This window comes from Fistularia commersonii, chromosome 31 (assembly GCF_037954325.1).
Source record: "Fistularia commersonii isolate RoL2024-O1a breed Wild chromosome 31, RoL_Fcom_v1.0, whole genome shotgun sequence".
In the NCBI taxonomy this organism is placed as follows: domain Eukaryota; kingdom Metazoa; phylum Chordata; class Actinopteri; order Syngnathiformes; family Fistulariidae; genus Fistularia; species Fistularia commersonii.
In genome coordinates, this window is record NC_141314.1 from 7358719 (window position 1) to 7381220 (window position 22502).

Consider the following 22502-nt stretch of genomic DNA (forward strand, 5'->3'; position numbering starts at 1 on the left):
CTTCTTCTTCTACTTCTTCTTCTCCTTCTCCAGCGGGAGCTCTCCAGCCACCGCTCTCCGGCGGAGATGGATAGATTTAATTAGCCGACGAGATCAGATTCCAGCAGGGCTTTTCACACACTCCTTCCATTAAGAGCGGTTAACGTGTCTTTTTTTTTTTTTTCACCGACTGTGAGATTCTGGCCGCGGCTCCACGAGGAGCCTCGAGCAGAGCAGAAAAGGAGGAGATCATGTTCTGAAGCGGGGAATCAGAAGGCCACATGATTCAGTCTGCTTGGCAGATGCGGCTCTGCAATTAGTCCCGACCAAATTAGGGCTTCATTAACATCTCAAACCCACTCATCACGAGGCCAGAAGACGTCTCCTCACTCTGGAAGATCTCTGATCAGGTCCTCCTGAGCGCTGGATTTCTGTTCTTCACACCAACCAGAGGTCACCAGGGAGGCCATGGTTGACCAACTAGGTGATCTTTGAGATGTTTTAAGGAGCTCCACAACAGCTGAGGTGTTTTGCACACACACACACACACACACACACATAAACACACATATACACAACTAGAAGCGGCTGAAAGGTCACGGAGGCGCTTCCATTCCTCAAAGGTCATGAGTTCAAGTCAGTAGTTGGAAGAGTAGAAAATATAAAAACTGCACACACACACACACACACACACACACACACAAACAGCTGCCCCCTCCTCCTGTGTTTGCAAGGAGGGCTAATTACTGTCTTGCATAATTTCACGTCAGGGTTCAATAAAGTATGAACTGCTAAATTAGGAAAAAAATAAATAAAAGTTCCACGTTTGCTGAAGGTTGATGGTCGCTCCTTTCCAGCTAATTAGATTTGCAGAGACGGATATTCACGCCGCTGATTCACTGCGCCCGGTTACGCGGGAGGAAACGGTAAACAAACGCTATCAATGCTTCGGCGACGTAAGCAAGGATTCAGACGACGCTTTAAGATGTTAATTATTCCTCCACTATTACATCACTTGGATTTTTTCATTGGAAATGCAAATGTGAACTTTACGGGACATTAAAGGGGAAATGGGCTGCATTTATGGAGGAACCGTCTGCATTCGTGGGCCGGAGGAGCGGCGGCGAGAACCTCCGTCTCTCAGCGAGAAGGTCCCTGGTTGGATTCAAGAAATGCGTTTCTGAACGGTTAAATAAGACCCTCCAACTTTGTCGCCGGACACCGATTCATGAAAACTAAAGGCAAATACAAAAACAGCGATCCCTTTTTGTCGCTGTGTGAGTGCTGGAAGCAGCTGCACAAAGGTGGCCGTCAGGGATTCTCACGGGATCACTGGCCGAACACCCGGAAATTGAGCGTCATGTCATAATGAGCACCGTACCTTCGCAGTTCAGTCATTCATTCATCATCTATAACCCTTATCCTGCCCCCAGCTGTGATTGGACGAGAAGCGGTTCACCCTGGACCAATCACAGGGCCAGATATGGAGATACAAAAACATTCAATGTCTCGTTCACATGTCTGAACAACGTAGGGTCTCCGGCGAAGCCCCTGCATGTGTTTGGACTTTGCCTACATTTGAAATTAAGCGCAGATATCATTAGGTAATTTACAGCTATATGCATATATGCATGTATCTTTCTGTAGATCTAATGACCCCCCAGCATACACACACACACACACACACACACACACACACATTAAAAAAAACACACACTCATCTGAAATTCAGGATACATCTCTGTCCATCTGCTCATTTAAAAGTACACACAGACCTCTAGGTGGTTTTGAATACTCTTTTCCTCTTTGCGCGTAAATGTGTGAGTGTATGTGTGTGTGTGTGTGTGTGTGAAACAGGTGTATGGGGGTTGTCTTGGTAACAGCTGAGTTTTGGGTTTTGGGCTCCGAGGGAGCACAGCTGCACACGGCAACACAGATGGCTCCTCTCACACGTGCACGTATACACACACACACACTCTTACGCAGCCATACACCCATGTTATGACGTATGCATACAAACACACACACACACACACACACACGTGCACAGTCACATGCGCAAGAATCCACGTGACAATGATGAGCAGCTCAGCTGTAACCTGGGAGGCTGTTCGCTTTTAACAACCTACTTTAATTCCGAGCCTCCTTCGCTGGGGGCGAGTCGCACCGAGCTGCTCTCAGGATCCAACGCGCCAGAAATAATCACAACCGGGGCCTCCGATTCAAATACGCGAGTACGACGGGCTCTCTCCTGCAACCTATCACAGGAGGCCCTGCGGGGGGGGGGGGCGGAATAGGTCAAAGTCCACAGCTGAATCCAGGAAATGCAGAGAGAGTGTCCGCTGAGGAGTTTAGCTCGGGTACCTGAACCGCGGTAGATGTCAGCAGACACGTCACGCGTGACGGAGACGACGAGAGGCTGCGTGTTCGCGTTCAGCCTCGCTCTTGGAAACTCCAGCCCGAGGAGTCATAGCAACATACATCCGTTCAAATGTGAATGTGGCTGAGGGGGATCTCTCTCTCTCTATCTCTCACACACACACTCACACACACACACAGAAGTCAAAAGAACAAACAGAGGCAGGTAGTGCATCCGTGCAAGGCAGATATCTATGAATACATGGGAGATACCAACATAGCACTCCAACTCCAAGAAGATGATTCTTTAAGTCTGAGCGACGGAAACTGTTGTTATATCATTCGCTCTTTCATCCATTCATCCTCTTTGCTGCTTGTTCTGTGCTCAGGGTCACACGTGATTTGAGACTTGCATCGCTCACCCAGAGACCCTCCATTTCCCCTCTCATTTTCACAACAAGTTAGTGTCTCCAGCAAACACCTGCCTGTATTTTGGCTGGAGGAACCTTGAGGTCCCAGAGGGAACCCCCAACACGGGGACGCCACGTACGGAAGCCCGCCGTGCGAACTGAACCCGTGACCTGTGAGTCAAGAGCGCTGGTAGCTGCGCCACCGCGCCGCCCTGCTAGCACAATAAGTTAACGATAACTAATAGAGATAAATAAAAGGGGCGTCCTTTCTCACGGTTTGAAATGCACATCCTCTTTATTCAGCCTATTCAAACCATCGCCTTGACTTTTTTTGTGGCGATGCCACATTGACCTCGTTGCCATTCAAGATATAATTCCATCCCATAATTCTTTGAAGCACAGGTCAGACATGGCTTCCGTTACAGACACGGCTGCTGTGCAGAGAGAGCAGGAGATGCAGACCGGGGGAACTACATGGGATTGTGTGTGTGCACCTGTACGTGTGTAAGAGTGTGTGTGTGTGTGGGTGTGTGTGTGTGTTTGTGTGTGTGTTGTCTGAAATCACTCTGCATTATGAATGTAGCTTTTTTACTTTTAACGAAAAAGTTATTCTCTGCCGACCGGACACCTGAACGGTTTGAGCTTCTGCCTCGCAGCACGGAGGTCCCTGTTTGGATTACATGTCTCTTTTGATGTGTCCCTGTGATTGGCCGCTCCAGGGTGAACCCCCCCCTCTCGTCCAATCACAGCAGGGATAGCCCACAACCCTGACAGCAGGATAAGCAGTACAGATAATAAATGAATGAATTACATACTGGATTATTTGAAGAGTCGATGAAGGATACGAGAGTCAAAGGCTGCGGAAAGTGAAAAAACACTTTTATAAAGGTATATATTCCTGGTTTTGTGTATTTTATGTGATATTGGCGTGAGTTCCCCTCTGACATCCACAATCATAACTGACACATTCACACACAGGATGTGACACGGACGGCAAAAACTTGAGAAAAGGGGATCGGCGGAACATTTAACATTCAAAGACAGATCGGGATTGAACATCTCCGTCCTTTTTAACAGATGCCAAAACATGTCGTCCCCTCAGAAGGTTCCTCGGATATCCAATATAATGAGACGACAGTGTCGGAGGGACGAAGGATCATCCGATGAATATGAGACAGAGAGGGAATCGCTTCTGAAAAAAGTTCAATTTCCTGTCTGACAGGAAATGAAGCTGCCACAGACACATATTTGATGATCCCGAATAAACCGAGGATGTTCGAGGATGTTCTCCGCTCCCTCCTGGGCTTCTACCTCCTCACCAAACTTTTATGGCTCCTCGCAGCCGCCGCTGCACTTTCCCCTGCAAACAAACCTCCGACTCGCCTGAGCCAAATTAAAAAGCTCTCCCAGGAAACGTGAGGAAATCAGAGCTCCTTATTTGGCCACTTCCTGGCAGTTCTAATTAACCAAGTCCTCTTTGCTTCCACAGCTGACATTTGATTGGCTGGGGGACTGGCCTCGTTGAGGAACCGTTTTTAAATTAAGAGATGAAATTAGATTGGAGATTGCAGGAGATACGCTCCGCGGGGTTAATTAAATGACCGGTCGTATGGGGCTTGTTTTAAATCTGACAGATTCAGAGCTGATGGAGCTTCCATCCATCCATCCATCCATCCATCCATCCATCCATCCATCCATCCATCCATCCATCCATCCATCCATCCATGCATCCATTCATGCATCCATTCATGCATGCATCCATCCATCCATCCATCCATCCATCCATCCATCCATCCATCCATTCAACCATCCGTCCATCCACCCGTCCATCCATCCATCCATCCATCCATCCATCCATCCATCCATCCATCCATCCATCCATCCATCCATCCATCATGTGGTGTCACAGAAGGATGACCCCATGAATATTTTTATGCAGACATTTGGGTTTCATCACCAAATTAGGTAGAAAGGCACCAGAGGGTTTATACTCTGCAAACACATCAGTGGATCTTCTGAACTCTCCAGTTAGATGGAGAACCAGGCTGTCTCCAGGTATTTGAACATTGGGCTTTCCAAGTCCTCCACAGCGAGGTGTTAATGGCTCATCCTGCTGGCGCCTGCTCACCCTCTCCGCAGACACCTCACATCTTTCACATCATTTGCTTCTCACCACCTGAGGAAACCCCTCCCCTTCCATTTACCCCCCCCCCTTTTTTTCGGCTCCTTCATCCACGCCGTCGGGATGCTAGCTTTGCCTGCTGCATGGGAATCAGCAGGTTGGACCAATAAGACACAGCAGGAATGCAACATCGGCAGGCCTTCAAAGGGTTAAAATGACCTGGATCTCAGATGATAAATGCAAATGCGCTGGCAAGATAGTCGCCGAGTTCCTCATCACACTGTTTGATACAGAGTTATGGGATGGCGCACTTGGCCCCACTGCTTCGGTGACACCCTGGAGTCAGGGTTTGCTGCTGCGAGAGTTCGATGCTTTGGATGGCAACCACCAAGCTGTGGAAGCCGTTCAAATATCGGATATCCAGAAGTTCTCCTTCACCAAACCAAAGCAGCCACTGTTGGACTCCTGCTGTCCTCCTGCTGATATATGTATGCTTCACAGGAAGTGTGATGGTGGCTATGAGAAGGTAAAGACAGAATGTTCTACCTCAATGCTGCTCTCAAAAAGGCCTTCATGGACCTTCTTCTTCTTCTTCCTCTGTTGCTTTTGGCTTTTCTTTTCAGTTGTCGCCACAGCAAATCAACTTTCTCCATCTGACCCTTTTCTCCGGATCCTCCTCTCACACCAGCTACCTTCATGTCCTCTCTCACGATGTCCATAGATCTTCTCTTTGGTCTTCCTCGAGACCTCCGACTCCAGGATCTGTCTACCAATAAATTGACTCTCCCTCCTCTGTACATGACCCAGCCATCTCAGTCTGGCTTCTCTCACCTTCATCCTATCCATCCTGGTCACTCCCAAAGAGGAACCTCAGTATCTTCATCTCTGTGACCTCCAGCTCTGCCTCCTGTCTTTCATTCTAGTCTATACAACATCGCTGGTTTCACCACTGTCTTGTCCACCTTTCTTTTCATTCTGGCCGATAGTCTTCGATCTCATCGTACCCCTGACACTTTTTCCACCCATTCCAACTTGCTTGGACCCGTTTCTTTAGCTCTCTTTCACACTCCCAGTTGCTCTGGACAGTTGACTCTAAGTACTTGTCATGGATCTCTTTTCTTTTCCTTGGGTCTGCTCCCTTCAGAGGCCACAGCCAATCATCACCTCCATCTCACACCCTCTACCTTCCTGTCTTCCTCTCCTCCATCCATAACCCTCCTCTCTGGTTTTTCTTCAGACCTCCTGCCTGGCAGCTCTAACCGCATCATCCTTGTATCCAGATCTTCTCCATCCCTTCTCTGTTATCTCCTGAACATCTAACATGTGCTGTTCCTCTGATGGACTCCCTCCTGATCTTCTCAGGAATGTGTGTATGCGCACTCTCTATATTTTCATCTGCTGCCTCCTGTCATCTCCTCAGTGTCACCAAACCAGACACAACAGCTGCTCTTCACCTCTTTCCACCTTTCCTTTCATTCAGGCTGATACTCTCATCACCCCTGACACTTTCCCCCACCTGTTCCAACCTGCTTGCGCACATTTCCTCACCTTCACCTTCACCTTCACCTTCACCTTCACCTTCACCTTCACCTTCACCTTCACCTTCACCACAATGATCACAATGTCATCTGCAAACATTGTATCCTGAAAGACCAATGACGCCTCCAGATATTTAGCTTCTGGTATTGAAAATACGCACAAGAGGTAAGGTGTGCATGTTTAGACCCCGCTTCCCCCAGTGCAGGATATGTGGAGCTCAATGTGGATGGATGGATGGATGGATGGATGGATGGATGGATGGATGGATGGATGGATGGATGGATGGATGAGTGGATGGATGGATGATAGATTCCTCAGTTCACTTAAATTGGGCAATTAGTTTGGTTCGTTTCATGGCAGTTCAAAGGGCTATGGAAGGGCTATGGTGTTTTTGTGAGCCGTTACCTAGTATGCATGTGTGAGAATATGTGTGTGTGGGAGAGCATTTCTGAGCTGACTTGTAAATAAATTCATTCATTTATTCATTATTTACACTGCTTATCCTGCAGCCAGAGTTGCCGAAGGGGCTGGACGTCTCTCACCTTCACACACTCAACTGTTCACCCCCTAATTCACATAGATATTCATCCATTCATGTCACATAGAGATATCCGCTCACCCTATCGTTCACAATTGACAAACCATCATTCTGCGGTCGCACACAGAACCGTTCACCCTCTGAGAGACGCTGTGTTTGTTTCTGGGCTGAATACAGCCTCACCAATAAGGGGATGATGTGGAAAAGAACTGGGTGAAGCCCAGAGCAGGCCCTCGCCAGGTTGGGAACACTATTAGATCCCATCTCTGGGGGTCTGGTGTGTGTGTGTGTGTGTGTGTGTGTGTGTGTGTGTTCAGTGACAGAACTGGGTGGCAGGTGACATCTGATGGACAGCTGCTACCTGAGGGGCCTGGGAGCCTCCCAAAGCGCTCCACTTCTCCCGCCCAGGACCGACGGGTAAAGGACGGCGGGCCGAACAGAAAATTAAATTTGCGCGAGTCCTCAGGAGTCTGAAGAGCTGACAGCTTACAAAGCACCGGGCAGCTTTAATTTTCTGCTCAGTCTCTCTCCGCTCGCCGCAGTTAATACATTCTCCTTCCTTTGCTGCAGGTAGGACGCAGACAGAGACTGGCGTTAAAACAGATTCGGTTTGTGATGTTTCCCCTCTCCTTTTACTTCATGACTGAAATTTTGCACGTTTCTACTGTTGTATGTCGGAACTGCAGGGTCTGATGGAAGGTCATGGTCCTCCCGCAGATGGATCCGTGTTGGTTCGCTGATGTCTGGAGGGCAAACTCAGGCCAAGTCAGACTCTCCGTATTTATACGGTCTGGATCACACCGTGTAAGATGATCTACACAAACAGCAACATTCCCCCGGGGGCAAACACTTCCATTCACCGGCGCACAAACCGCAGACGGATCCCAGGTCAACGCGGGCCGCCTTCTGCCTCGACCGGTTAAGGTAGGAAGAAAGAGCGACACAAAACACGCTCAGGTTCCCGGTTTGCTCCCGCAGATGAAGCCGTTCAGAATCTGCGATTCTCACACAGCACTCGCCCGAAAGCCACTGTCACCGCATCCCTCCGGGTTCATTGATAATCACTTCATCCTCATCCAATATTTATGGTTTCAGCATTGCAGCTGCGGCTGGGCCCGTAACCAATCGACCGCCACTCAAACCGCATCTTAAACTGATCCTCTTATCACATCTCATCAGTTTTGTATATATTGCTGCATATATATGTATCTTGATCAGCTTTAAACAACTTGCAGTTTCACACATTAGCACATTAGCTTCGCTCAGGCTAGCTTAGCTTGTTTTAACCCTATGCATCCAAATCTGAGAAAAGTAGATAAATAAATGTAAAATAGATAGTTGCATTAGTTTTTTCCTGACTTTTCCCGCCGCTGTTCATCATAGTTTATTACTTGAAAAGGTAAGTGGTCATGCAGTTACAAAGCAATCAGCAATTGACCACTTTCACCCGTTCACACACACACACACACACACACACACACATTGAACTGTGATGAAGTGTGAATGCAGACAGAAGGGGTGGGTGTCCAACCGCCAACCTTTTGTAGAATTGTCTGTAATACAACTATATTTTGGGTTTACCTCCCACACCGAGCGGCGGAGGGGGTGCACGTCGCTCAACGAACATGCTAATAATATATGCTAATGCTAAAACATGCTATGTAGCTGCACAGCTGTTCGGTTTTACAGAGCTTAAATAGATTTTAGATTGGAAAGTATTTCCCCCTGCTGTGTGAAACAGCGGATGGATGTGAAACTGTTAGAAGGGTACGAGTGCCCTTCAGGGTTTGTTTGTTTTTTCCAGCTGTATCACTTTTCTCAGCTCATAAAGTCCCTTTTAAAATCAATGGCGATGGAGAGCGCCGCCCGCAGTGGTCAGGGGAGCGACCTCCGTGACCTCCGTTACTCATCTCTGAGGGGACGGGAACAAACCGGTCCACTTCCAACCCCCCCAGCCTCGCTCTCTTTGTGCTCTCACTCCCACCGCTGTTAAGGGTGTGAAGATGTTCGGAGGTTAAAAAGAGGACTGAGGACTCTCACACAAGTGGGAAAAAAAAAAAATATATATATATATATATATATATATATATATTTAGAAAGCGCTACTGCAAGTGCAACATCATACGCAAGTAATGCTTTTATATAAATGTTTAATGAAATGAGAGAGGATGATATGTTGTGTTGTTGTTGTTGTTGTTGTTGTTGCACCTATAAATAACACAATATGTGAGAAAAGAAATTCATATGCACATCATCCAGTGGCACACACACTCACACTCACACACACTCACACAGTTCCAACCTGGACTAATGTACAAATACCTCCTATTTGTCTCTGGTGCAATTTATACATTCCCTTTGACCAAACGCACGATTAGAAAAGGGACTAATTTAATTATACAAGAAAAATATGCCCCTTAAGGAATTAAACTGAGCCTGCATTTGAGTCCTTTTGTACCACGCTGGCTAAATTGGTGCCTCATGATGATCTGTGGAATCGCCGGGGGGCCTTGAATTTACCCACAAGTTGGAAAAAGTTTGCAGAACTCCCAGGGGGATTATCGGGAGATTATGCAAATGCACCCCTGTGCGCAAATATATCAGCATATGTTATTAAGTTTGGTTTATACGTCCGCTTCATTAAAATTGGGCTGCGCGCTTGTTTTTTTTTTCCTCTGCTGTGAGAGGAGCTGCCTCAGCCTTAAAGAGAAGCTGCAGCAATTTTACATATCAAAGTGTGTTTACAGGTCTCGGCGAGCATTCCTACATATGTTGGGGGGGAGAAGAAGTTAACAAAGCCTCCTGTCGCTCTGCAGGAAGTTGAGTGAAATCTGGTAAAATGCATTAGCATGATTGAAATCACGATGACAAGAACAAAAAGGTCTCCTTGTTGGCGTGTTTCATGTCCATTGCTAAGATCCAGACTTAAATACTCACAAATTTTCTCAGTCATCACCATGGCAACCCAACGGGGAGCCACTTTGAAACGGGTCATATTATAAGACGGGATGATACTATCAAACACTTGGGGTTCACTTCAAGTGTTCTTCAAGAAGGCAAACTCAAGCGTTCTGTTGCCATAGCGATCATTACTCATTATTCTCCGCAGTAGCACTACAGCTGGAGGAGCACTCTGTGCAACCCAACCCACTAAAGCTAACGGCACTGGGAACACTCTTGACTGCACCACGGTCGGGTCAGTCTGGACAGGTAGTATGTCGTCCGTCTATCTATCTAATCCATCCATCCAAAGTCCTAAAGATGAAAAATGACGGATAATCTTGTGGCAGTGGGTATATTTTGTATAGTGCGGTGGGTGGCTGCGGCTCTGTTGGTATCACAGCTGCCCTTCGAGTCGTAAGGTTGGTTGTTCGACGCCCTGCTCCTCCCGTCTGCGTGTCCTTGGGGAAGACACCGAACCCAACGTCACTTCCCTGTGGATGGGTGAAAACATGAAGTGGCGACTATTGATGCATGGTGAGCCTGGAAAGGTCACGAAAAGCTAATGGAGCAGCTTTTATTTGCTGTTATTGTCCAAAACTGGATGTGGAAGGCTAAGCTAAGCAAGGCTAACGTATATCCCTACTTGGTGTGTGGCGGTTGATCTCACCTTATCTAACTCAGCAAATATAACCTTCCTCGCTCGGTCTTGCTCACAACCCGGCCATCTGAAGATGTTCTCAGATTTGCTGGATTTCCCGACGCCAGCGATGCCTCGGTCCTTGAGGTGGAGGTGCCGACGCGGGGGAGCGACTGGCGTTTGACTCCGTTATCTTAACGTTTATCCACCGACATGTTAAGTCGTGACGCTTTTGAAGTGAAAGCAGGCATTCCAGATATTACAGACAGCTGACCTCATACACACACACACACACACACACACACACACACACACATATGCCATTCTGCCTTTCAGTCACAGGCACACACTAGTTTCAGTTAGGTAGATTTTCAAAGGGGATTTCTATTTAATAAAAATCCAATTCTGGCACCGCGGGATTCTTATCCTACAGAGAGTCAGGATTTGCGGAGGAGATAGAGAGAGAGAGGAAGGACAGCGGGGGAAATAATTAGACGCTGATGGATACGGGGGGATCACAGAGTACAACACAGCAAGATCTCCTCCGCTCAATCGCTGCAACCCGAGAACTAATTTCTGGGAGGAAGAATGAAAGGCTTCCTACGCAAAAAAAAAAAAAAAAACGAAAAAAGACAGCCGACAATAGTTCCCAGTTTAAGAATCTAAATAAAATACGAAGATATGAAATCACAGTGTCGCCGATGGTCACGCTTCATGCTTGAATGCATAGAAACATACATGCATGATATATATGAGCGTTCAACAAGGCCATGATGGAGAGAAAGCAACCAAACTGCGGTCGGGTCGGCGTCGGCCTCTCGGGTTGTGACGGCAGGGAAGGAAAATGCATTATCGGCGTGTTAAGATTTCCAGAAAACAGTAGCGCCGGCGCAATTAAAGTGGATTTCCTGTGTGAATGAGGAGCACGTAGCAGGAGGAGGGGTGAGGGGTTTCATATAACCCTCAGGCTAATCTAGTTCCTTCAAGTATACAACTCTAGTCGTTAGGCGTACAGGAGGCTTAAGGGGTGGAGGAATTCCTTTGTAGAGCAAAGTACTTTTTACGCACCTCTTTAGTACAAATCAATTGTGTTTTTAGGGAGCGGAGGCACCAGTCAGGCCTGTGACATGCAGTCAGGGGAGGCAGGAGAGGCCGTGCCTCACTTGCCAATCTTGGGAAGAAAGAAATGTAAAATGAGTAAAAGAATTAGATGGTTATAGTATCAGTGATTTGCTCCATAAAGGTATTTTTCATTAACTTCACCAGTTTTCAATTGTTTTTGATTCAAAATGGCTGGATTTTCACATTTACAGTTCAAATACTGTAAGGCCACGGACTGTTGAGCCTTGATTACGTAATAACGGCTGACTACTGGCATGCTCTGCAGTAAGACCATATTGCTGTCTCTCTGTAAGTCGCTACTAAAATTTTTTGTAGTTCAAACATTGCGTTTTTTGTCAACGACTGTATGTGTGTGACTAGTTTCTTGTGCTGAGCGATCATAAAACTACTGCAAAGAGCCACTAAGTGAGGCATGCAGTTCTCCTGCCTCACGGAAGGGGGCGCTCAGAATTCCGGGGATTCTTCTTGCGACTCCTTTGCAGCAGCTTGAGTAAGCGAGTCAAGTTCAGCCATACATTTACTTTTCCTCTCCTCAATTTCAAAATGGAGGATCGCAAAGCTAAACTTAAACAACTTTCTAAACTGGACTCACATGGACTTCTTTTATAAGTAAAGGTAAGACCATAATAACTTTCTAAAATTTTTAAATTTCGTGTGCTATGTGTGAAGAAAGCTAGATATGAGATTTTAAACATAATGCATTAACTGCTGCCAATCAAATGGAGGATAAGCTACTCTATAGGGTTTATATGTTTGTAAATGTGATTGTGATTAAGTCAGCGCCTCAGCAGCCACGAACACCACCGCATGTCTCTGTGTCAGGCAGATGTTTCACCTGAGGGCTTCCATCTAGCGGTAACAGAGGTTTGTCAGGTAAGCCTGACGGCAGCTCCTGCAGAACGGCTCATCTTCAGCATGCAGCTGATCCAGATGTGAGAGCGGAAGCTTCCCCGACAGGTGTGGTTACAAACCAACGAGAAGGAGCTGCCATTAAATGTGCTCAAGCCTCCTCCACCTACATACCTTCCAGATCCTTCGAGGATCTCCAAGAACATGAAGAAATGGCCAGAGGATTGAGACCTATGAGGGAGAACTTATAGGAGGTTGTTTCCTGTCGTAGTTCGTAGTTTGGCAGAGGTATCCACCGAGTTTCTTCTCAGAATCCTCATTCATGGCCCTCCTCAGACAGTGATCCTCAGCCCTTCTGCTTCAGAGTTCCTCCAGACGACTGAGGCTGACCTGAACCCAACTCTTTCTTCTCCATTGCCGTTCTCTCTCCTACCGACTCCGACATCCTGAACCCGTCACCAAAACCAGGAGCCCAACCTCAGCTGCCTCTACCCTCTGGACCTTTGGGCCACCAGAGTCATGGATGACCTCCAACCTTCTACCTTTCCTTGTGAAGCACCTTTGGGGGTCCTAAAAGCCCAGTGGGAATCTGATGACCTCTTATTATTCTTGTGATTCTTTCAACTGTACATGGATTTCCCCGTCAGCACTCAAGGCCTTCCGGGATCCATGTTTGTTTTGGGGGAGGTTTTGTGGAGCCTGGTGTCGATCTTCATGATAAATCGTGCTGGCGGGCCGTCACCTAAATCACACCACGACGCCAACATAACTGCTGACAGCAGGAAACTATTGGGAAAACGCTACTATACCACTATTCATAATCAATTCATAAACAAACTGACCATCGGCCCGATGAGGTCAAACTCAAGGAATCGGTAGGATTTGAAAGTGCTGATTCTGCAGCAGATGGTTGGAGAGAGCCCAGATGCAGGAGACGACGGGACATCCTTCAAATCCATACCAGTCTCCAACAACAGAACGACTTATGGAACAATATTCATTCATTCATTCATTCATTCATTCATTCATTCTCTCTACCAGCGGGTAGTCACGGGGTGCCGGAGCCTTACCCTGCTGTGATTGGCCGAGAGACGGGCCGCATACAGAGACATCCAACCATTCACCCTGTCATTCACACATCTGGATAATGTAAGGTCTCCAGTGAAGCTCCTGCATGTGTTTGGACTGTGGGAGGAACCCGGAGAACCCTGAGGAACCCCACGCAGACACGGGGAGAACATGGAGACTCCACACAGGAAGGAACCCTGTGGGAATCCAACCAGGGACCTTCAGTGTCGGCTTAGGTTTCTGTTTGAAAGTGTAACATGAGCCACTCAAAGTAATTTGAAAGTTATCAGGGGGCAAATAATAGCATGCAGACACACACACACACACACACACACACACACACAGAGTACCTGACCCATGACAGTCATACAGATGGCTGAACTTTCCCAGCCGTGTCCTCCTGCACGTCCTTGCAGTCCCGTGTCTTCTCCTTACAACCCCTGCCATTTCTTGCCGTTGATATTTTTTGCCAATGAAAGACGTTGAAATAGATTTCCCCTTTGTCAGCCCCTGCCCGTTCCCTCCGCCGCCCCGTCCGCCCCACTCCTTCATCAAGGCTGCAAAGTAAATGCTTATTTGCATATTCATGAGTCGGCGGAGAACAAATGGATGTGAGAGCCAAAGAAAACAAATGTCTTTCTTTAGCTCGTCATCTCGTATCGATCATCCTCTCACCTACGATTACTTTCTCGCTCTGTCTCTCTGCTGCCTCGCGCTCCTTCAGTGCAGGGATAACACCCAGGTGCGGAGGAGGGACGAGGTGTTCGGATGTGTCCACTCCACGAACCAAGACGACACATGGATTTGGCGGCGCTAAGTCATGCGTTTAGCCTCGCTGGCGCCGCTGATGGCATTTAAACTGAACACGCTGAACTATTTCGATCAAAATCAGATTTCCGTGCAGATTAGCGTCATTCATTCATTCATTACACCCCTTATCCTGCAGTCGGAGGCGCAGAAGAGGCGGAGCCTAACCCCGGTGTGATTGGAGAAGAGGTTGATAACATAAGACTAGATAAGGTAATCTCTATTGATCCCCATAGTGGAAATTACTTTGTCACAGCAGCGTAACGGTTATAATGTCAAAAAAAAATATATGAATATAAATATGAATATGAATAGAAAGGAGATAGCAAGGCAAAAAAAAACCAAAGAGAAATCTATGAATAAATAGACAGCAGATAAATAGACAGCAGACAACAACAACATCAAGGAAGACAATGGGCAACATCAAGGAACAGTGAGGGTGAAAAATACACAACTCAAGTTGGCGTTCACCCCGGGCCTGTCACAGGGAAGCATGTAACCATTCACCCTCTTATTTAGAACCTGTACAGATATAACAATTCACTCCCTCATTCAACCGTCATGTGGACACAAACAGCTGATCACCCTCTCGTTCATACGTCATATAACAATTCAACATCTCATCCAAGGGTATTCATTTGCTCAATCACACATCACATCGAGAGATTCAACCATTCACACATCTGGACCACATAGGGCTTCCAGTGAACCTCCTTTATGTGCTCATGTACAGGACTGTCTCGGAAAATTAGAATATTGTAATAAAGTTCTTTATCTTCTGTAACGCAATTACAAAAACAAAAATTTCATACATTCTGGATTCATTACAAATCGACTGAAATACGGCAAACCTTACATTATTTTAATATTGCTGATTATGGCTCACATTGTAAGAAAACTCAAAAATCCTATCTCAAAATATTAGAATATCTTATGAAAAAGTAATTTTTGATTTTTTAATCGCATCACAGAAGATAAAGGACCACAGCGCCTATTTATGCACTGCAGGGTCATGGGGATGCTGGAGTCTCTCCCTGCTGTGATTGGACGAGAGGAGGTTCACCCTGGACCAATCACAGGGCCGCTTATAGAGACGCCATTCACACTCTCATTCCCACGACACAGGGAGAACATGGAGATTCCACACAGGAAGGAACCCTGTGGGAATCCAAGCAGGGACCTTCTGGCTGCGAGGCAGGTCGTATTAAAGTATTAAAGTATCTGCGTTGATGTTCCTCACCTGTGAAAAATGGTCAGTTATTCCTGTTCTGATGATCTATGAAAGATCTATATCCATCCTGAGCAGGAAGGAGAAGATGAGTCACATAATGATTCCATAAATATAATAACGTGATGTAATATGATAATGTCACGTGTTTTCACATCTGAGCTGGACTGTGACCTTTGACCTCGAGATTGACCTCCATTCGATGTGCTTCCTGTCCCTGCATGATGTAACCCTGGATCCAACACCAGCAGGTGTCAGACATGGGGATAATGATTCTAAAAATGATAATATAATAATCGGCCGGGGCCCGAGGATTCTGGATCCCGTCTAGTTATGTCCGGGACTTGGATACTATCCTTACAATCATTCACCTGCTGTATTTATGATTAAAAGAACATATTCTGCAGGATTTCTCTTTATAATGATCGCAAGAGGATATTTTCAGATGTTGTAAAGATCTGCTATAAAAACGAGGTGAGTAAGACGGGTGAATTGTGTTGCTACACCCTGAATGAACCGCATGGGCGAGGAAAAAGAAACAATCGCGAACATAACCGGAGGCCGATATGTGAAGACGTGAGGGTGATTTCATCCTCTCACAGCCGCCGTTATCTCCTGCTGACAGCCTGAAAGGGAGGAACCGCAGGACGTGATTCTATTTTTAAAAGGACGCCAGTGGAAAGACCTGAATGAAAGAGAGAGAGAGAAAGAGAGAGAGAGAGAGAGATGGTGGCGGAGGGGGAAGGAGGGCAGGATTGGAGGAGGAGGAGGAGGAGAAGAAGGGGAGGAAGAGAAGCCCTCGCAGGGACAGCGGACGACAGACAAAGATGAAGACGACAAAAGTCGGCTTTCTTATCGTCTTTCTCTAGATGGCTGACCTCACTGGCATCAAACACCAGTGTGCAAGTGTGTGTGTGTGAATTCTAAGTGTGTGTGAACATGCTTTTGTATATATAGAGCAGTGCTGAGCTCCTCGCAGCCAGAAGGTCCCTGATTGGATTCCCAAAGGATTCCTTCCTGTCTAGAATCTCCATGTTCTCCCCGTGTCGTGTGAATGAGAGGGTGAATGGCATCTCTATAAGCGGCCCTGTGATTTGTCCAGGGTGAACCTCCTCTCGTCCAATCACGGCAGGGAGAGACTCCAGCATCCCGATGACCCTGCAGTGCAGGATAGGCGCTGTAGAAAATTAGAAAATTGTGATAAAGTTCTTTATCTTCTGTAATGCAATTAAAAAAAACAAAAATTACTTTTTCATGATATTCTAATATTTTTACATAGGATATTTGAGTTCCATGTTCTCCCCGTGTCTGCGTGGGGTTCCTCAGGGTTCTCAGAGTTCCTCCCACACTTCATCGGAGACTCTACGTTCTCCAGACGTGTGGATGAGAGGGTGAACGCGGTTGCATGTGTCTATATGTGTCCCTGTGATTGGTCCAGAGTGAGCCGCCTCTCGTCCAATCCCAGCATGGATAGGCTCCAGCGCTGTAGATAATGAATGAACGGACGAATGAAAAAAAATCTACCCTCATTTCTGCGTTGAGACACTCAGAACCAAACCCCGTTTGCAGCCGACTTCCTCCGACCGAGTTCCCCGAGAGCTCCGCCCCTTCCCGCTCCGCATCGGACGCTTTATCCCTCAGACCTTTTCCAGGGCTTTCACCTGAACAATGCGCGATGGAGCCGAAGGGAAGATCTCAGCTCCCGCAGGAGCAGGACAAAAGATCCGCCGCCCCCCCCGGACGGAGGGAACCCGCCCCTCGGTCCCTCCGTAGCCCCCTAATGTCTGTCAGGCTAATATGTGTGAAGGCAGAGTTAAACCGGAGGAGCCCGGACCCCGGGAGCACTGGATTAAACCCAAGGAGCCGTGACCGTGTCTCCATCCCCGTGCACTGAACGATCGCACGCTGAAGTTCTCCGCCTGGAGGAACGAGGGGGAGAGAATTGTTTCGGTTCTTCGGCCCCGGCAAAGAGGAAAGACACTCATTTCAACCACAAGAATCTTTCCTCTCAAAGACCGACCCGAAATATGCCTCCAAAACAAAACGCCTCGGGCGGCGGCGCAGCGCGGGACTCCCCAGGCCTGCCTCCAAGACAAGATGTTCTCCACCGCTGGAGTGCTTTGATTGTGCGCCTGCTGCAAATGAGCAAGAAACACGGCTAAAAAAAAATCCAGCGGAGACGCGGATGGCTGGGCTCGCCACTGTCGGCGGATCTCCAAGGCACTTTGCCTCTTCGAAAGGAAGTTCCCTCAGGACCACGAATGGAAAACCATCGGCCTGTTTGGAACTGGACAGAGATGAAGTTGCGAAGGTTCTTCTTTGGAGAGAAGAGGACGGAGAAAATCTGGAAGGAGTCCGTCAGAAGGACGGCATGTGGTAGATGTTCTGAAGATAAAGTTACACTGAGACGGTTTGGACATGGACAGGGGAGGGATGGAGAAGATCTGGTGAGGAGGAGGACCAGAGGGGAGGTTCAGATGGTGAGGAGGCGTGAGAGGAGAGGGTTAGATGGAGCCAGGTGATTGGCTGGTGGGTGAGATGGAGGCAGGTGATTGGCTCAAAGACCGAATCCAGTCTGAAGCTAGTTGCTAATCCGTTCCAGACCCCAGAAGTCAAAGTCTGCCTGTCTCACCGCTGTGAAACCATGAACCATGAAGGTAGCGTCATCACGAACACGTCATCTCCGTGACCCAACGGTCTCCAACACCAGCTCCTACCAGAACAAGTCCTGCAGACTGTGCGAGCAGAGACAGGATGGGCACGAGATTTGTCCTCTTGTGGATTCCTGCTCAACATCACCGAGAAGAAAAATCAATCACTTCAGAGCGATGGAGGAGCCCGCGAGCTCGTCCTCCTGCATTCATCTGGTATAATCACGGTGTGGATCTGAGGATTACCCCTGAGGGAAGGTGGGGATGGAGGAGCAGGTGGAGCGAAGAGATCTGCATTACAATAATTTCAATGACAAGAGCGGAACGAAGGACGGCTGGTGGGAGCTTTGGACATCTGAGAGCTGAGGATGATGACTTTGCCACAGAGGAGCGTCTTCATTCTCTCACGTAATTCTCATACAACCCAAACATCTGGATTCTCCTTCCAGGTGGAAGCATCAGCCCAATTCTCACCGCAGGAACTTTTTTTGCAGCTCCTAGAACTGTTTTTTGGTGCATTCGGGCAGCCAAGGAACCAGGGAACCACGGAGCTCAGCTCCAAGAGCCATCTCAGCTCCTCCTCCTCCTCCTCCATGGTCCTTCTACGGTTCCATGGGAACTCATCGATGCTTGTTGGAGATCATAAGTCAGGCCCGTTAGCAGATACTTCATGAGAGGTTTTCTTGGGACAAAATGGACGGAAACAGTCAGAAATGGAGTGACAAAGAGGTCCAAGCTCTTCTGGCCTTCTCGCGGAGAAGGTAAAAACACCCCAACTATCTGATAGTCCATGGTTATTGTGGTCTCTCACTGCCTGTGGTAACGCAGGACTAGAAGGTTCCCCCTCCTTCCCGGAGCCTCCAAAAGCAGCTATAAAACATTAACTTCTCGATCTTTAATTTAAAACTGAAGATGATAAAGAGCGACGTTTGGGTCTAAACACACGGCAGAGATGTGACTGAAATGTGTGCTGTGAGACGGCGCCGGTTGTTTTACTTGTATTTACTCAGGAGTGGAACAACATCAATATATTTCCGTATTCGAGGGGAATGTAGTCGACTTCAGCTGCTCCTCTAGGAAATTACATTTGGATTAGGGTATTTATAAAAGCCAAACCCTCGGCGCAGCAGTGCTGATTGCACGCCGTGCGCGGTTGACACCGACATACTTCAGAGTTTAAAGAAACGATCGGCAGATAAGAAAAAAAAACCCTCCCGGAAATTCAAGGAGGGGCTGCGTCACGTCTCGGCGCCACGGCATCTGTTTGAATCACACGTCAGGGTTGCGTGTTTAATCACATTCTTTCTCTCGCCTACTTTGTGTTACTTTGGTTTTTGAGAAACACCTCCACTAGAGGGCGGTGCGGAGTTCAGAGTTCACCTCCGAGCCCCGTTTCAGACGATAGCAAAGATGGCAAAAGAAGTTACACAGGAAGTGACGGCAGAGGACGGATTCAACGTTCAGGCATAAATGAGTCCCGATCCCAATAGGAGGTTCTCTTCCAGAGGTTTCCTGATATGAGATCCACCTAGAAGATAATGCTGAGATAATATGACGTGCACCTTCAGCTCCTCACTCCAAAACAAGCCACAGAAGAAGAAGAGGAAGACGGTGTGGACGCCATGGTGGTAGAAGCTGCCACGGCGTAGATGGAATAATAACCATAAACTATCAGATGGTTGTTTTTATCTTCTCCCTGTACTGTGAAGAGCCCCGTTAGCGGTTAGCTAAATGTAGATGTTCCTCTGCGAGCCCAGGAGGGATAGCAAGACAGAGAAGCTTGTCCCCCTCAGTCGATCCCTTTACAAAGCTTACGTCCATTTTGTCCCAAGAAAACATCTGATTGTTGACTGTAGGTGTCAAAAATGATGCTCTGCAGGAAGTATCTGCTAATGGGTGCGGCTTATGAGATCCACCAATCAGCAAGCACCTATCAGGTCCTATAGAACTGTAGAAAGCTGAGATGGTTTGAGATGGTCTGTCTGAAGGCACCAAGAGACGGCCTTGTTCCAGAAGATTCCTGCAGTGAGAAAGAGGCTGATGACAAAACATCTAATGGTCACAATCCCATCATGTCCATCGCTCAGTCGCGTCACGGCTCCATGGAATGTGTGTCCAGACCAGGGAGATCATCTCCGTTTTCTCTGAGACGATCACAACTCTGCTTCCTACACCAGGCGGTCAGGATGCTGAACTCTCTTCCCATTACCCCACTTCCTACATTCCACCCCACCCCAAGATGCAGAACTCTCCCCTCACTGTAAACACTTTTTGCATTACTGCTAGTTTGCAATGAGAAAACCAGCATGCTGCTCTTGTCCATATATCATTATGGTACTTCCTACTGACCTTTGCACTAAACTGTACACAAGCTGTTACTCTATCATGCAGTCAACTATCAGTTTATATCTGTGTGCACTTTATACTTTATACCTCAACGTTTAATGTTTACCGTTTAATGTAACAGTGCCCTTCACTGTTAATTTGCACTTGATTATTACCTTGTTCATTTTATGACACCGTCGGATCGTGAGAAACATTTTCTCCATTCAAGACTCAAAGTGTTTATTGTCATGTCACCCTGCACAATAAAATTCTTACTTTGCTGTTCACAGTGCATTTGGATTTATACTGGCGGTAAATAGGTATTTAAACATTATTATAAATATGAACGGTGTTGGCACTGCAAGTAAAATATCGAGTGCAGCTTGATGTATAACTCACAAAGCGCAGTTGCAACGATGAGTAAATATTCCTCTGTATGTCCAGCACATGCGGAGAAATGGAAAATAAGATCCGAGATCCAGGTTCCTGAATTCGACTCAAAGACAGAAAACCGACTCCATCATAATGAAGGTCGTGATTTTCTGGAACAAGGGATCAGAGCCTCGAGTTGGGCCAAACCCACCTGTATGTACACTATGATATATATACACTGCTCAAAAAAATTAAGGTAACACTAAAACAACACATCCTAGATCTTAATGAATGAAATATTCTTATTAAATATTTCGTTCTTTACATTGTCGAGTGTAAAGAATGTAAAATCAGAAAAATTATCAATGGAAATCAAATTTATGAACCCATGGAGGTCTGGATTTGGAGTCAGACTCCGAAATAAAGTGGAAAAACACACGACAGGCTGATCCGACGTTGACGTAACGTCCTTAAATCAAGTCGAAATGAATCAGTGTTGCTTCCTAAGTGGACAGTTTGATTTCACACAAGCGTGAGTGACTTGGAGTTACATTGTGTTGTTTGAGTGTTCCCTTTTATTTTTTTGAGCAGTATATTTGTGTGTATATGTGTTTTGTTATGTATCTTATCTTGTAGTTCAGCAGTGGATTTTCACTCTGACCCAGAACGTCATGGAGCAGATGAGAGAGGCCTTGGGTGGAGCAGAAGGAGGGATGGGAGAAAGAAGAAGGGCTAAAGGGAGGGAAGTGAGAGGAAACTCAGTAGTGGAGGCGCAGAGATAAACTACCAGTAAGGGGGAGAGTAGGGGTTCAGAGGGGGTTCAGAGGGGGTGAGGAAGACGAGTGAAATGAGTAACATGGCTGTGGCTGCTGATGAAAATCACCCTCAGGTTAAAACAAGACCATAATTAAAAATGCACCGCAGGGTCATGCTGTGTGTGTGTGTGTGTGATGTACACAAGCGTGTGTGCAAACGGTGTACATGCATTTATTGCTGAAGGTGGATTTGTGTGTGTGTGTGTGTGTGTGAGATGGGGGACTGCAGCGCCCATTAACAGTTTTTTCTCCCTGCTGCGGTTGGTGCGCCGGGGCCTTAGGGCTTATTTGCTACTACATCAATCTGGAATTAATGGAAACACACAAACACACAGCCAAACATGTCTCAGCCTACAGTACTAACAGTGTCACGCACACACACACACACACACACACACACACACACACGGGAAAACACGACAAACAGTTTAAATCCCAATCCTGAGGAGACTTAATGAGATCCTTTATCTTAATTTTTTCCCCGCGAGTCCTTTGCTTCTTCTCACAAAGGCTTATTCTTTTGTTTTTGCAATAAAAAAATCTAATTTCTCAAATTTACACGGCAAAAGACTTAGAATAAAAAGAAAAAAAAAAAAAGAAGGATATTTGAATGTGGAGACGCAGGATGCAAGTCACATAAATCCACGTTCGGCATCTCAAAATCAGCGAGAAAAAACAAATCAGGATAAAAAAAAAGGACTACATTTGGAAATGTCACGGTTTGGTCTATCTGACTGTT

General features: G+C 46.9%; 1 protein-coding gene across 2 annotated transcripts in view; it reads right to left on the minus strand.

Moving 5' to 3' along the window:
- The window catches only part of il1rapl2 (interleukin 1 receptor accessory protein-like 2), a 305106-nt gene that overhangs the window by 37886 nt on the left and 244718 nt on the right, over positions 1-22502 (minus strand). The window lies entirely within an intron of this gene.